This window comes from Entelurus aequoreus, linkage group LG14, assembly GCF_033978785.1.
Source record: "Entelurus aequoreus isolate RoL-2023_Sb linkage group LG14, RoL_Eaeq_v1.1, whole genome shotgun sequence".
Lineage (NCBI taxonomy): Eukaryota > Metazoa > Chordata > Actinopteri > Syngnathiformes > Syngnathidae > Entelurus > Entelurus aequoreus.
The window spans coordinates 13,728,491-13,743,315 of record NC_084744.1 but is presented as its reverse complement, the minus strand read 5'-3'; the positions used below and the strand labels follow the sequence as shown (position 1 = coordinate 13,743,315).

At 38.8% G+C, this 14,825-nt stretch overlaps 1 protein-coding gene and 1 long non-coding RNA gene across 2 annotated transcripts in view; one reads left to right on the top strand and one right to left on the bottom strand.

The window, feature by feature from the left end:
* Positions 1 to 6,914, bottom strand: part of LOC133664397 (insulin receptor substrate 2-like) — a 30,382-nt gene extending 23,468 nt beyond the window's left edge. The window contains exons 1-2 of the mRNA XM_062068981.1: positions 6,652 to 6,914; positions 3,494 to 3,724 (exon numbers count right to left, since the gene is read on the bottom strand). The gene's annotated coding sequence lies outside the window, so the exon portion shown is untranslated. The remainder of the gene's footprint in view (positions 1 to 3,493; positions 3,725 to 6,651) is intronic.
* The window catches only part of LOC133664416 (uncharacterized), a 74,801-nt gene continuing 65,080 nt past the window's right edge, over positions 5,105 to 14,825 (top strand). Inside the window, exon 1 of the long non-coding RNA XR_009828576.1 lies at positions 5,105 to 5,164. This is a non-coding gene — a long non-coding RNA (uncharacterized LOC133664416). The remainder of the gene's footprint in view (positions 5,165 to 14,825) is intronic.

The following is a 14,825-nucleotide window of genomic DNA, read 5'->3' as shown; positions in this document are numbered from 1 at the left end:
TATATATATATATATATATATGTATATATATATATATATATATATATATATATATATATACATATATATACATACGTATATATATATATATATATATATATATATATATATATATATATATATATATATATATATATATATATATATATATATATATATATATATATATAGTACAGGCCAAGCGTTTGGACACACCTTCTCATTCACAACACAGCTGATGGTCCCAACCCCATTGACAAAGCAAGAAATTCCACTAATCAACCCTGATAAGGCGCACCTGTGAAGTGAAAACCCTTTCAGGTGAATACCTCTTGAAGCTCATCGATAGAATGCCAAGAGTGTGCAAAGCAGTAATCAAAGCAAAGGGTGACTATTTTAAAAAAAAGGGGAATACAAAACATGTTTTCAGTTATTTCACCTTTTTTTGTTAAGTACATAACTCCACATGTGTTCATTTATAGTTTTGATGCCTTCAGTGACAATCTACAATGTAAATAGTCATGAAAATAAAGAAAACCCATTAAATGAGAACTTTTGGCCTGTACAGTATATATATACAGGACTGTCTCAGAAAATTAGAATATTGTGATAAAGTCCTTTATTTTCTGTAATGCAATTAAAAAAACAAAAATGTCATACATTCTGGATTCATTACACATCAACTGAAATATTGCAAGCCTTTTATTATTTTAATATTGCTGATTATGGCATACAGCTTAAGAAAACTCAAAAATCATATCTCAAAAAATTAGAATATTTCTTCAGACCAAGTAAAAAAAAAAAGATTTATAACAGCAAAACAAAATCAAACATTTGAAAATGTCAATTAATGCACTCAGTACTTGGTTGGGAATCCTTTTGCACGGATTACTGCATCAATGCGGCGTGGCATGGAGGCAATCAGCCTGTGGCATTGCTGAGGTGTTATGGATGCCCAGGATGCTTCAATAGCGGCCTTTAGCTCATTTGCATTATTGGGTCTGGTGTCTTTCAGCTTCTTCGTAGACTTAGACTTAGACTTCCTTTTTATTGTCATTCAAATTTGAACTTTACAGTACAGATAAGAACGAAATTTCATTTCATCAGTCGATCATGTCAACATTGGCACGCAAGCTTGTGATCAGGGCGCTGCTAGAAATAGTTTGTCTGCGTTAGCGCTTATAATAACAATATCACTAATACTTGGTCAATATTCAAGTCACAAAATGTAAATGGAGTATTTGTTGGTGCTTTTTGGATGTTTTTCATTGAGTTTTATGGGCGAAATAGAGGACCTCCCATATGCTCCGCTGTAAGCAGACTTTTATGCACATTTATTTAATGGTAAGAATGCATTTTTAAAAAAAAATCCATCCGTCGTCATGTCTCTCATAATGACTGTGAACGATAGGCAAATTTAATGAAGCCGACCTGGCAATTTTCTACCTATTCATGTATAGCCCCTTTTCTATCGCCAGTAAAAACTTGCGTGACTTTTATACCTTCTTTTATTTCTTTAACAACTTCAGAAGTGGCATCAGAGTCGTAACAAGGGCGGGATGTCGCCTGTGTGTAAGGATATTCCACAACCCCCCACCCCTTTTTGTTTGTACTTTTTACATTATTTTTCTGTGTAAACGGCGTCAACACATTTCTGGTATCACTGCGTTCTGTAGGCGGGCATCTTTTTTGCAAATGTTTTAAAAATTAAAAAACATTTTTTACATAAGTATTTACAGTCTTTGCTCAATACTTTGTTGATGCACCTTAGGCAGTAATTACAGCCTCAAGTCTTTTTGAATACGATGCCATAAGCATGGCACACTTATCTTTGGGCAGTTTTGCCCATTCCTCTTTTTTTGGATGGGAAGCGTTGGTTTTAATCCAGGATGTCTCTGTACATTGCTGCATTCATTTTAAGGCTGGAATATACTCTCGCATCGTGTAGCTTGCTTCCCCTGACGGCGTCTTGTTTGATTTGTAGTTCTGGGGGGTGGTGCCAGACTTGTAATTCTCTTCCAAAACACTAAGGGGCAGTGTCTCCAGAAGGAGCACCTGTCATTGACTAGATACTGTATTTACTTTTAATGGACGTTTTACTTATAAACCAGAGGAAAATACCTTTGTGAAGATGGACTGTGCAACTTCTGAACGAGTCGCGGCAGAGGACGTTATTATTATTTGCAACGCTATTCGGCCATTCAGGACATGGGACAAGAGAGAGCTATCATGTAAACAAAACTGTTAAATAACTATTGTAAGTTAACGACATATTTGTGTTTATCTGTACTGACCTGTTCAGAGTTTACATGTTTGTAAATATACCATGCTTGAAACATTATTGACCGAGAATGAAAAGTGCTGTGTGTGGGGGAAAAAAAAGGGGTGTCAGATTTGAACCGGTTGTTTGCACAAGATTGGCAATAAAAGTTAAAATGAGTGTTGTACTTTGTGACTTCTTCTGGACGCAACAACAACACAACAAGATGAAAAACGACACATTCAGTAATCATTTTTAGAGCGCACCAAGATATTAAGTACATATTATCAGTTTTCATGCAAATGTTTAATAACTCTTGTTTTATTTCATACAATAATGTTTGCATTTCAAGCATAAAGTCTGCTCGCCTGTGTTCACCAATCACAGTTCTGCGTTGCCGGCGACTCGAACCTAGGGATTTTTGGGAGGTGCTACGCAGGGGGAGGGGACAAGACGGCGTGGCCTACACAAGCTACGCGACACGAGAGTATACACCAGGCGTAAGTCTAGTCAGGGAGGCGACCCAGAACCTGATGGCCACTCTGTCAGAGCTACAGCATTCCTCTGTGGAGAGAGGAAAACCTTCCAGAAGGACACGTCCGGGCCGTTGGTCTTTTTTAATCCGTCCAGCCAGACATTAGAACTGAATTGAGCAAAGATCTGTTTTGAGAATTACCACCTCAAATTGATACTAAACTTTGATGCCCTGGCAAAAAAGTGTGATCAACAACACTGCTTCTACTTAAAGAGAATGTAAGAGTTTACCCTTTAGTACTATTTGTATGTTTCTTTGATGTTCTGATATATTGTTAAAAATAGACGTATTATATTTCAATAGCCCATGCCTGAGAATAGTTCCAACAGATATGATATGCTTTGAAATGCATCATGTGCTCGCCCGGCCCGCCTGTCACATTTTTAAAAACCAACGTGGCCCCTGAGCCAAAAAGTTTGCCCACCCCTGCCTTAAGACCATGAGAAACAAACTTCTTTGGACAGATGAGACAAGGATTGAACTCTTTGGCGTAAAAGCCAGATGTCATGTTTGGAGGAAACCCGGCACCGCTCAACACCAGGCCAATACCATCATGGTGGTGGCAGCATCATCAGACAATCAATCAATCAATCAAAGTTGACTTATAAAGCCCTTAATCACAAATGTCTCAAAGGGCTGCACAAACCACAACGACATACTCGGCTCAGATCCCACATCTGGACAAGAAAAAACTAAACCCTATGAAAACAATGACAAACCTTTGAAGGGACCGCAGATGTGGGGACCCCCTGGGTGACCGGTGCAATGGATGCCAAGTGGTCACGACATAATGTGAAAGTCCAGTCCGTTGGGAGATCAGCAGGGGGATAGTCTTACATGTAGACAAGTCAGCAGCGCAGAGATGTCACCAACTGATGCATAGAGCAGTGGTCTATCCTGGGTCCCGACTTTGAACACCTAGCGCCTCATCTGTGGTCACCTAATAACCTCTCCACGCAGAAGAGGAGGGTAGAGCAGAAAAGAGAGACAGCAGATTAACTGGTGTAAAAAAAAGGGTCAATTTAAAGGCCAGATGAGTTTTAAAATGGGACTTGAAATGCTTCTACTGAGGTAGCATCTCTAACTGTTACCTGTAGGGCATTCCAGAGTACTGGAGCCCGAAAAGAAAACGCTCTAAATTCTGCAGACTGGGACGAATGGGACACATTTTAGCAATATTACGGAGATGATAAAAGGCTGTTTTAAGTAACACTCTTAATGTGTGACTTAAACAAGAGAGTTGGGTCGAAGATAATGCTGAGATTCTTTATCGAGTCGCTTTGTGTAATTGTTTGGTTGTCGAATGTTAAGGTAGTTTTATTAAATAGGTGCCGGTGTCTAGCAGGACCGATAATCAGCATTTCCGTTTTCTAATCGTTGAGATGCAAAAATCATGCCGTGGGGATGTTTTTAAGCGTCAGGAACTGGGAGACTAGTCAGGATAGGGGGAAAGATGAATGCAGCAACGTATAGAGACATCCTAGATGAAAACCAAGGCTTCCCATCCAATCTGATTGAGCTTAAGAGGTGCTGCAAAGAGGAATGGACAAAGAGGAAGTTAAAGTTAAAGTACCACTGGTAGTCACACACACACACGAGGTATGGTTAAATTACTCTCTGCATCTGACCCATCCCCTTGTTCCACCCTCTGGGAAGTGAGGGGAGCAGTGAGCAGTAGCAGTGGCCAAGCTCAGGAATCATTTTGGTGATTTAACCCCCCATTCCAACCCTTGATGCTGAGTGCCAAGCAGGGAGGTAATGGGTTCTATTTTTATAGTCTTTGGTATGACTCGGCCGGGGTTTGAACTCACGACCTATCGATCTCAGGGCGAACACTCTAACCACAAGGCCACTGAGCAGTTTGGAATGGGCCAAACTGCCCAAAGATAGCGATGCCCAAGCTTGTGGCATCGTATTAAAAAAGACTTGAGGCTGTAATTTCTGCCAAAGGTGCATCAACAAGAGCAAGTACTCTGAATACTTATGTTCATGTATTTTTTTTTCCTTTTTTAATTTTTATAAATTTGCAAAATAAAAATAAAAAGGGTATTGTGTGTAAAATTTTGAGGACAAAAATGTATTTAGTCCATTTTTGAATAAGGCTGAAACATAACAAAATGCGGAAAAAGTGCTGTAAATATTTTCCGGATGCACAGGAGTTAAATAAGCTGACCCAAATATTAGAAAAGTGCTCTGATGCAATATGTGTTTTAGTAGAACGGAGGTACCTTCCAAATATGGTTTTGTGTTAAAAAAAACCCAATGCTGTAAGGCGTATCCATGCGTCAGAGGCTGGCAGCGTGCGTACACAGGAAGTGCCAGAGGCAGCTGGGTACCACGGCAAGATGATGAGGATGGAGCGTGGAGGAAAGAGATGCCCGAGACACGAGGTAAGGCTTGATGCTGCCACGCTTTTTTTTTTTTTAATGTGGAATGCTAATGATGACAGGATGTTGCAAAAACAACCCCCACCTTCTTTTTTCCGAGCCCGCCCTGCCCCCCACGAACACACATCCCCTCCCCATTATAGTCCAATTTTCCTTTGGTCGCCACATTGCTGGCTCAGCACCAACACAAGCCTTTCTTTTCCTGGCGGAGGCAAGGTCGATTATCACGCCTGCTGCAGGTCAGTGTTGCCACCAAGAAGCAATGATGTCACTTTGAAGGCGGCATTTTGAGCTTTTGCCACCACGCCGGACACAACATTAGGTACACCTGTACACTCAAATGATAGTGTTTCAATGATGCGTTTATGATTTTTCACTCTATTTGGGTAACGATTTAGCTTGTATGCAACAGGGAAGTACAACACGCGTTTACACTTGCACAATTCAACATGAAAAGGAGTAGGAAGAATCCGAGTTTATTTTATCCGACCCCTTCTTTAAGTCTCCCAACAATTCAGAATCAGGCCCACTATTTTGAAAACACACAAATAATTTGTAGCTGAGTAGTCGGAGTCACTCCAGTAACTTAAGACGAATACACCATAGCGATCTATAGATGGAATAAAATAAAATAGGCAGTTATCGTCATCAAACATTAGAGCATTACGAAATTACAGGTTGATACTGTGTTAGGTGCTGTTAAAAAGCAAGACAAACAATAACTAACATGCTAAAATAAATATATATAAATACCAGTACGAACAGCAGATACAGTAGTATGTGTATCTCAAATATACTTCTCTAATTGTAATGAACGGAAATCAGTTTAATTGGATAATATTTGAGCAACATTTAAACATGTAAAATACATTTTAAAAAGAAAAACAAACTTTTAGATAAGAAATATTGGTAACACTTTAGTATGGGGATTGATTGACTGATTGAAACTTTTATTAGTAGAGTGCAAAGGAAGAGAATACATTATATGAAACAGTACAGTTTACACAGTACAGTACATATTCCGTACAATTGACCACTAAATGGTAACACCCGAATAAGTTTTTCAACTTGTTTAAGTCGGGGTGCACATTAATGAATTCATGGTAAAACACATATTAACCATTAATTAGTTGCTTATTAACATGCAATTTAGTAACATATTGGCTCTTAATTAGTCATTATTAAGTACTTATTATTGCCTTATTCTGCTCATTATACAACCAGTACGCCATCAACTAAGAGTCTTCCCTCAATAACCTCAGAATTATTGCTTATTCGTAACCCTAACCCTAACCCTTATATCTTCCCCTAGTGTCCAAATAATTCTAAATTGTCTTTGTTACTTTAATAAGCAACTAATTAATGGTGAATATGTTCCCCATACTAAAGTGTTTCCAAAATATTGTATTATACAACACAATAGAATGTACTACTCATAATTCAAGTACTTTTATAAAGTAACGTAGTAATAATGTACAATATTTAGTTACCTTGGAGAGTGGACTTCTACGGTATATTTCCAGCTGCGTCTCCGTCAAATACACCATCAGCAGCTTTAATCTTTAAGAGGTTTTGCGCATTTACCATTTAGGAACTACAGCCAGGGACAATTCCAAAAGCCCCCCAAAACAGCGCCAACTGCCCAGGTGGGCCCCAGCGGGATTTGTTTTTAAACAGGGCTCAGAATTTCAAGCAGCACCCCGTGAAGTTCCTACTAACGTCTTCTCGCACACTTACTTTCCGTTGCATCATTTGAGTCTCAGGCTTCATGCCCCAAAGACGCGCAAAGGCATATTTGATGTATAAATAAGTGTGCGCTCAGATGTCTCCCTGTCGAATTAGAGGAGTTCCCTTCACCCTCCCCCGCCGTCGGTTCTTGTCAGGTCAGGGGCACAAGCATGAGAAACAACAGGCCTAATGATAATAACGTTCCGTTTTGCTTGGCACTAATGAATCAATTTAACAGTGTGTTTGTAGGTCTGCACTCATCATTCTGAGAAATGCATCTTATTTTTTATAAGATCATTAAAATATTGAAAAAAATACATCTTATATTGTGTTGTACCGGTAAACCCTTATTAAATTGCATTATCAGGATCACCTGCGAGATAAACGCACGTGTGTGTGTGGGGGGGTGGGAGGGGATGAATTCCAAGCAGGTGGCCTATGACAATATCTTTTTACATAATCTATGATCCTAAGAAATGCAAATCAGTGCCACCATAAAGCAGCAATAAGGTGGGAGCCGATATGAGCGCCCTTGCCCTTTCCATAAGGTATCTATATGAATATTTATCATTCTTCCAATTTACACAGCACGGCACATTCATTTACAAGTTAATTAAACGGACGGCTGAATCTGATTTACGCGCTTTTAAAAACGTGTCGCGCCCTCTCATCCCCCTCCATTAGGGTCTTTAAAGGTTTCATAATTTAAGGAAAAACGGACAGTGTCTAACATGACAGCAAAGGTATCAAGGACTATTCAAAGCGGACCAACCCTCAATTTCCTGTCAGCGTAGGAACCTTCAAACTCTTTCAAAGGAGATCACAGACTTCATAGTCAATGTTTTTTAAAGGAGTAAACAAAAAAATAAGTAATTGTCCTGGATCAAAGCGAATACACCATCAAGGATTCAACTTTTATTTGTTTTGTTTGTTTGCGAAAAGTTATTGTATTTTGTTTTATAACAGATAATTACAAACAGTGACATTAAATTTTAAAAAAGATAGTGCCTGTCTTTGAAAAGGTATTTTTATTGTATTTTATTTTTCAAAATAAAAATTTAGTGCACAAATATTTATTTGATCTTTTATTTACACAGGAAAATTTTGCAGAGCCTGGCAATCTATTTTGCGAGGGAGTCTTGCCACACAGAATATGGGTGGCACTGGGAGCAAGGAGGGTAAGGTGCCCTGCCCAAAGACACAACGGCAGGGACTATAGATTTGTACCAGGAAGCCTTTAAGGTTTTAGACCAGTGGCCCCCAACCACCGGGCCGTGGCCCGGTATCGGTCCGTGGATCGATTGGTACCGCACAAGAAATAAATAAAAATATATATATATATATATATTTTTTTAAAATTTATTTTAAATTAAATCAACATTAAAAACACAAGATACACTTACAATTAGTGCACCAACCCAAAAAACCTCCCTCCCCCATTTACACTCATTCACACTCATTCGCACAAAAGGGTTGTTTCTTTTTGATATTAATATTTCTGGTTCCTACATTATATATCAATATAGATCAATACAGTCTGCAGGGATACAGTCCATAAGCACGCATGATTGTATTTTCTTATGACAAATAAAAATGTAAAAAAATAAATTAAATAAAAATACCATACCCCCCCTCCTTTTCCATAGAGCGTCAAAAGGTCAACACTTTACTGTAGCTCAGGGGTCTCAATTTCAAATGCAACTAGTTAGCCTGTAAAAAAAAATCTATAGATTTTACGATAAAAAAACAAACTGGCAGCTCAGTCGCCAGAATTTTACCATCAAATTTACGGTGTTTTTACACCAAATTACAGTAAATTGAAAAACTGTACCATATTGTAATATATGTCGTATCATATTTGTATATGTCGTATTTGCTGATGTTGCTCTGTTGTTGTTGTTGTTGTTGTTGTGTTTGCTGTTGTTGTTTTTGTCTCTCTGTCTAATCCCCCTCTTGTCCCCACAATTCCCCCCTCTGTCTTCCTTTTTGTCTCTTTCTATCCCCTCCTGCTACGGCCCGGCTGCACCAAATGATAATATAAATACATTTAATAAAGTCAAAATACAAGTAAGGCAACAAGAGAAGTATCCTACACTTCTCTTTTGTAAAGTAAATCTGAACAGCCGATATGGGCATCTACATCTGCTATATGATTTGCCCGAGAAGCTGGGCAGGACATTATAAAAAAAAAAAGAAAAAAAAAAAAAAAAAAGAAAAACTGTACCACTGTTGTTTTTTTACTTTACAATTCTGGTGACAGTTTTTTACCGTAAAATCTACGGCCAGTTGTATATAATGCATTACCACCAATTCAAAAACATTACCAATGTTACTTTTACTGCAAAATTCTGGCGACTTAGTTGCTGCTTTTTTACCGTAAAATCTACGCTCTTTTTTTACAGTGCATTACTGTAAATGGTAAAAATGGTACCACTCATGATTCGACGGTAAATTTCTGGCAACTGAGCTGCCAAGTTTTTATAGTAAAAGCTTTTTTTTTTTTTTTTACAATGTAGCTTTGGAGACATGCCATCGATGATTGTGCAGCTTGAAATAAGTGAATATGTATTGAATTTGCTATACACGATGGGCCAAATTTGGCCCTCGGGCTCCACTTTGGCCACCCCCGTACGAAAAGGTTTGCATGTATAAAAACATGGGTAAACTTGATAGCATGCACAAAGTTGTACCGTCAGAAAACTAAATAGTAAAGACATATCGTCTATCCAGCATTTCCATTATTGATCTGAGAAGAAGCCATGCAGTCACAGAAAGGAGCTATGCTACACTATATTGCCAAAAGTATTTGGCCACCTGCCTTTACTCACATATGAACTTGAAGTGCCATCCCATGGAATTGTCCAAAATGTTTTGGTATCCTGGAGCATTCAAAGTTCCTTTCACTGGAACTAAGGGGCCAAGCCAAACTCCTGAAAAACAACCCCACATCATAATTCCTCCTCCACCAAATTTCACACTCTGCACAATGCAGTCCGAAATGTAGCGTTCTCCTGGCAACCTCCAAACCCAGACTGGTCCATCAGATTGCCAGATGGAAAAGCATGATTCATCAGTCCAGAGAACGCATCTCCACTGCTCTAGAGTCCAGTGGGTACGTGCTTTACACCACTGCATCCAACACTTTGCATTGGACTTGGTGATGCTTCAATGCAGCTGCTCGGCCATAGAAACCCATTCCATGAAGCTCTCTGCGTACTGCACGTGAGCTAATTGGAAGGTCACATGAAGTTTGGAGCTCTGTAGCATCTGACTGTGCAGAAAGTCTTTGCACTATGCGCTTCAGCATCCGCTGACCCCTCTCTGTCAGTTTACATGGCCTACCACTTGGTGGCTGAGTTGCTGTTGTTCCCAAACTCTTCACTTTTCTTATAATAAAGTTGACTTTGGAATATTTAGGAGCGAGAAAATTTCACGATTGGATTTGTCGCACAGGTGGCATCCTATGACAGTTCCACGCTGGAAATCACTGAGAGCGGCCCATTCTTTCACAAATGTTTGTAGAAACAGTCTCCATGCCTAAGTGCTTGATTTTATACGCTGGGCCAAGTGATTAGGACACCTGATTCTCATCATTTGGATGGGTGGCCAAATACGTTTGGCAATATAGTGTAATACAAAGCACATGCTACCTTCGGTAAGTAGAATCACAGCTGACCTGGACTTTCAAAAGTTCTCTTGCCGTCTGAGATGTGTTGTATCTGAAATAGCTGCAATCGCTTTCTCTTAAGGTATTCATGTGTGATTTCCACAAGCGTCTGTACATGTAGAGGAAGGAGAAACACGGGCATGTCTGGATGACTCGCCTCCATATTTCTAGTGTTTACCTCCAAGTGGAAACAGGTTGTTATGAAACTGGCTGTGGCACGTTCTTTCTGACGTCACTTCCTGTGTGGGACGCAGTCTTTCTGGCGTTACTTCCTCTCCGAACTCAGTTTGTAAACGATCAATGAGTCCATACAAAGCTAAGAGCCGGAGATTCAAAAAATACACGGCGCACTTACCCGTGTAAAAAATTATCCAAGGAGGGGGACCTTAAACAATGGTTTAGTGTGGCCGAAACGGGGCTTAGGTTAAATAATTATTTGTTTAAGGAGTTATCCGGCTTAATGTAGAACGGGCCTAAAGGAATACTTTTTAATTCCATGTTTAATCCATCATTCCTGTCTATGTGGTTACACTGTCACAGTGCGGAAAGATGACTTTCACAGGCTTCATAAAGCAGATTACAATCGCCAATCTGATGAGATCAGATTAGAGATAAGCAGGAGGGATGTGGCGGGGGTTAAAGATTAGTCTATTGCATATGTATGAGTCGTAGTCAAACAGGGCGCTACATGACGAGGACTAGTAGACGCATAGTCTTCCGCCAAGCGACGACGCCTCAACTCATTAGCAAAACAGATTAAGGACAAAATCCCGAAATTGTTGTGTTTTTGCAAGTTCAGGAGTATTGTTTTTTCAGGCCTTTAATTGAATAGATTAACCGCTGTTGCAGCTTACTCTGTTAAAGATGACGGTTCAGTCAGCCATACCAAAGACCCCTGACCCCTCACTCCCCCATCCCCCTTCAGTGTGCAGCTTAACAATAACGACAGTATGCTGAAGTGCCTTCATTAAGGGCCAAAATGTAATCCCCAAAATATGTTTTTATATGTTTGTCACAACAAGATCAGACAAGGAGGACACAAGGTTCAACAGAAAGAAATGTAACTTAATGGCCATGGCAATGGAACCATTCACTATTTTTGGCTCCTTACATTTTCGCCCATAATTGACTAAATTTTCAGATCAATACCACAGAAGAGAGAAATTGAACTTTTCTGGCAGTTAATTTCTACAAGTCATAGATCTTCGTCAGACTGCACCGGAGGCGAGGATGCGTCGTGCACTGATGGAGAATGTTGCCGTTATTGGACACGCTTGCATTGGGAATTATGCGTTTGACGACCTGGGTCAACAGGAATAATGGAAACATTTATATGTTGTTTTTTTAACTTGACTCTGATTTTGAACACTGCAGTTATTATTCAGCAGTGATATAAATACAAGTGCTATGAAAATAAGAAACAAAAAGTATGTGCAACATTGCAACCTTCAAGCCTAATAAAAGCACCAACATTACGCAAAATCCTACAGTCCAAAATATTTATTGTGGAGGACATTAAGCTGCACTTGTGTGAGAAGTTTCAAGTCAATCAGATTTATCCAATGGAAGCTGTGGTTTTTTTCAATTCTGAACTATTGTGGCATAACAATAAGAATATTTTCCTTGTCTCCAAGGATTCTTTGTGGAGGACATTAAACTAACTATAAGCTACTTGGGTGAGAAATTGGTGTGGACCTTTGAGTTGTGTACTTTTGTGGCTTAACAACCAGTTTCTTTTTGGGGTCCAATGAATCCTGTGTGGAGGACATTAAATTGTATTTTGTGAGAAGTGTCTAGTCGAATATTGGTACATTTTCTTCATTATTTTGGATGAAGCCCTTTAAAATATGTACCTTTGTGCCAGAACAGCCACCTTTTTTTACTGTGGTCCAAAGGATTTTTTGTTGAGGACATTAAGTTGAACTTGTAAGAGAAGTTTCAAGTCAATCAGTATAGGATAGAGAGTGTGGCCTTTTCTATTCTGTACTTTTGTGGCCTAAGAACCACATTTTCTTCCTAGGTTCCAAATTATTTTGTGTGGAGGAAATTAAGTTGTACTTGTGTGAGAATTTTCAAGTCAAATTTCTGTAACTCCAGTGTTTCCCACACATTCGTTTATTTGTGGCGGCCCACCACGAAATAATTACGTCCGCCACAAATAAAATAAAATAAAAAAATATTTTAATTTTTTTTTGTCCTGTCCAGCTTCTCAGGAAAATCATATAGTTGATGTAGATGCCCATATAGGCTGTTCAGATTTACTTTACAAAAGAGAAGTGTAGGATACTTCTCTTGTTGCCTTATTTGTATTTGACCACTACTGTTTTCTGTTTATTTGTTACTGACTGTGGCAGGACACCTCTGCCTCTGTTTCACTTTATGTTGCTGGTAAATAATATGGTTGTAGTAGTAGGCTACAGTTTAATTATTTAGTATGCACTAATTAAAGGGGCAGAGCTTTAAGAGACATTTTAGCTTTTATATTTTATAAGATATATTTTTTGTAAGAACCACAATTAATAAATATATTTCAGTGAATAACTTATTGTTCAAATCTGTATATAAATATGTACATAAAGTGTTGTAATTATATTGTAAAATGGATGGATGGATGGATGGATGGATGGACGTTTAAAACAAAACTGTTATTATTAATTAGTAAGTATATATTTTTTTGCCTTTTTAGAGAAAATCATATCATTGTAGTAAATTATGCAAATTCCTCGGTGATGTCATGTGACCACGCCCATAGCCACGCCCATGGCCACACCCCCACCGCCACAGGTATCTTGGCAGTTAATGGGAAACACTGAACTCTATTACCCATTTTTGGGTGTGGACCTTTAAATTCTGTACTTTCGTCGCCTAAGAACCACTGTTTTTTTTCCAGGGGTCCAAATCATTTTGTGTGGAGGACATAAGGTTGTACTTGTGTGAGAAATGTCAAGTCAATTAGAATTATAAGATAAAGGGTGTGGCCTTTTCAATTATGTGCTTTTGTGGCCTAAGAACCACATTTCCTTCCTATGTTCCAAGTGATTTTGTGTGGAGGACATTAAGTTGTACTTATGTGAGGAGTTTCTAGTCAAATTTTGGTAAATCTACCACACATTTTTGGGTGTGGCCCTTTAAATTCTGTACTTTCGTGGCCTAAGAACCATTGTTTTTTTCCTGGAGTCCAAATCATTTTGTGTGGAGGACATTAGGTTGTACTTGTGTGAGAAATGTCAAGTCAATTAGAATTATAAGATAAAGGGTGTGGCCTTTTCAATTATGTGCTTTTGTGGCCTAACAATGGGAATCTCTTCCTGGTCTCCAGAGGATTTTGTGTGGGGGGACATTAAACTGAACTTGTGTGAGAGATTTTAAGTCACATTTCGGTAAATCTACTACACATTTTTGGGTGTTGACCTTTAAATTCCAAACTTTTGTGGCCTAACAACCTCAGTTTTGCTGGGATGAATTTTGTTGTTGTTGAGGACAATAAGTTGTACTTATGTGAGGAGTTTTTAGTCAAATTTCGGTAAATCTACCACACATTTTTGGGTGTGGCCCTTTAAATTCTGTACTTTCGTGGCCTAAGAACCACTGTTTTTTTTCCAGGGGTCCAAATAATTTTGTGTGGAGGACATTAGGTTGTACTTGTGTGAGACATTTTAAGTCAATCAGAATTATAAAATAAAGGGTGTGGCCTTTTCAATTCTGTACTTTTGCAGCTTAACTATGGGAATCTCTTCCTGGTCTCCAAAAGATTTTGTGTGGGGGTACATTAAACTGTACTTGTGTGAGGGATTTTAAGACACATTTCGGTAAATCTACTACACATTTTTGGGTGTTGACCTTTAAATTCCGAACTTTTGTGGCCTAACAACCTCAGTTTTGCTGGGATGAATTTTGTTGTTGTTGAGGACAATAAGTTGTACTTATGTGAGGAGTTTTTAGTCAAATTTCGGTAAATCTACCACACATTTTTGGGTGTGGCCCTTTAAATTCTGTACTTCCGTGGCCTAAGAACCACTGTTTTTTTCCAGGGGTCCAAATAATTTTGTGTGGAGGACAATAGGTTGTACTTGTGTGAGACATTTTAAGTCAATCAGAATTATAAAATAAAGGGTGTGGCCTTTTCAATTCTGTACTTTTGCGGCTTAACTATGGGAATCTCTTCCTGGTCTCCAAAATATTTTGTGTGGGGGGACATTAAACTGTACTTGTGTGAGGGATTTTAAGACACATTTCGGTAAATCTACTACACATTTTTGTGTGTTGACC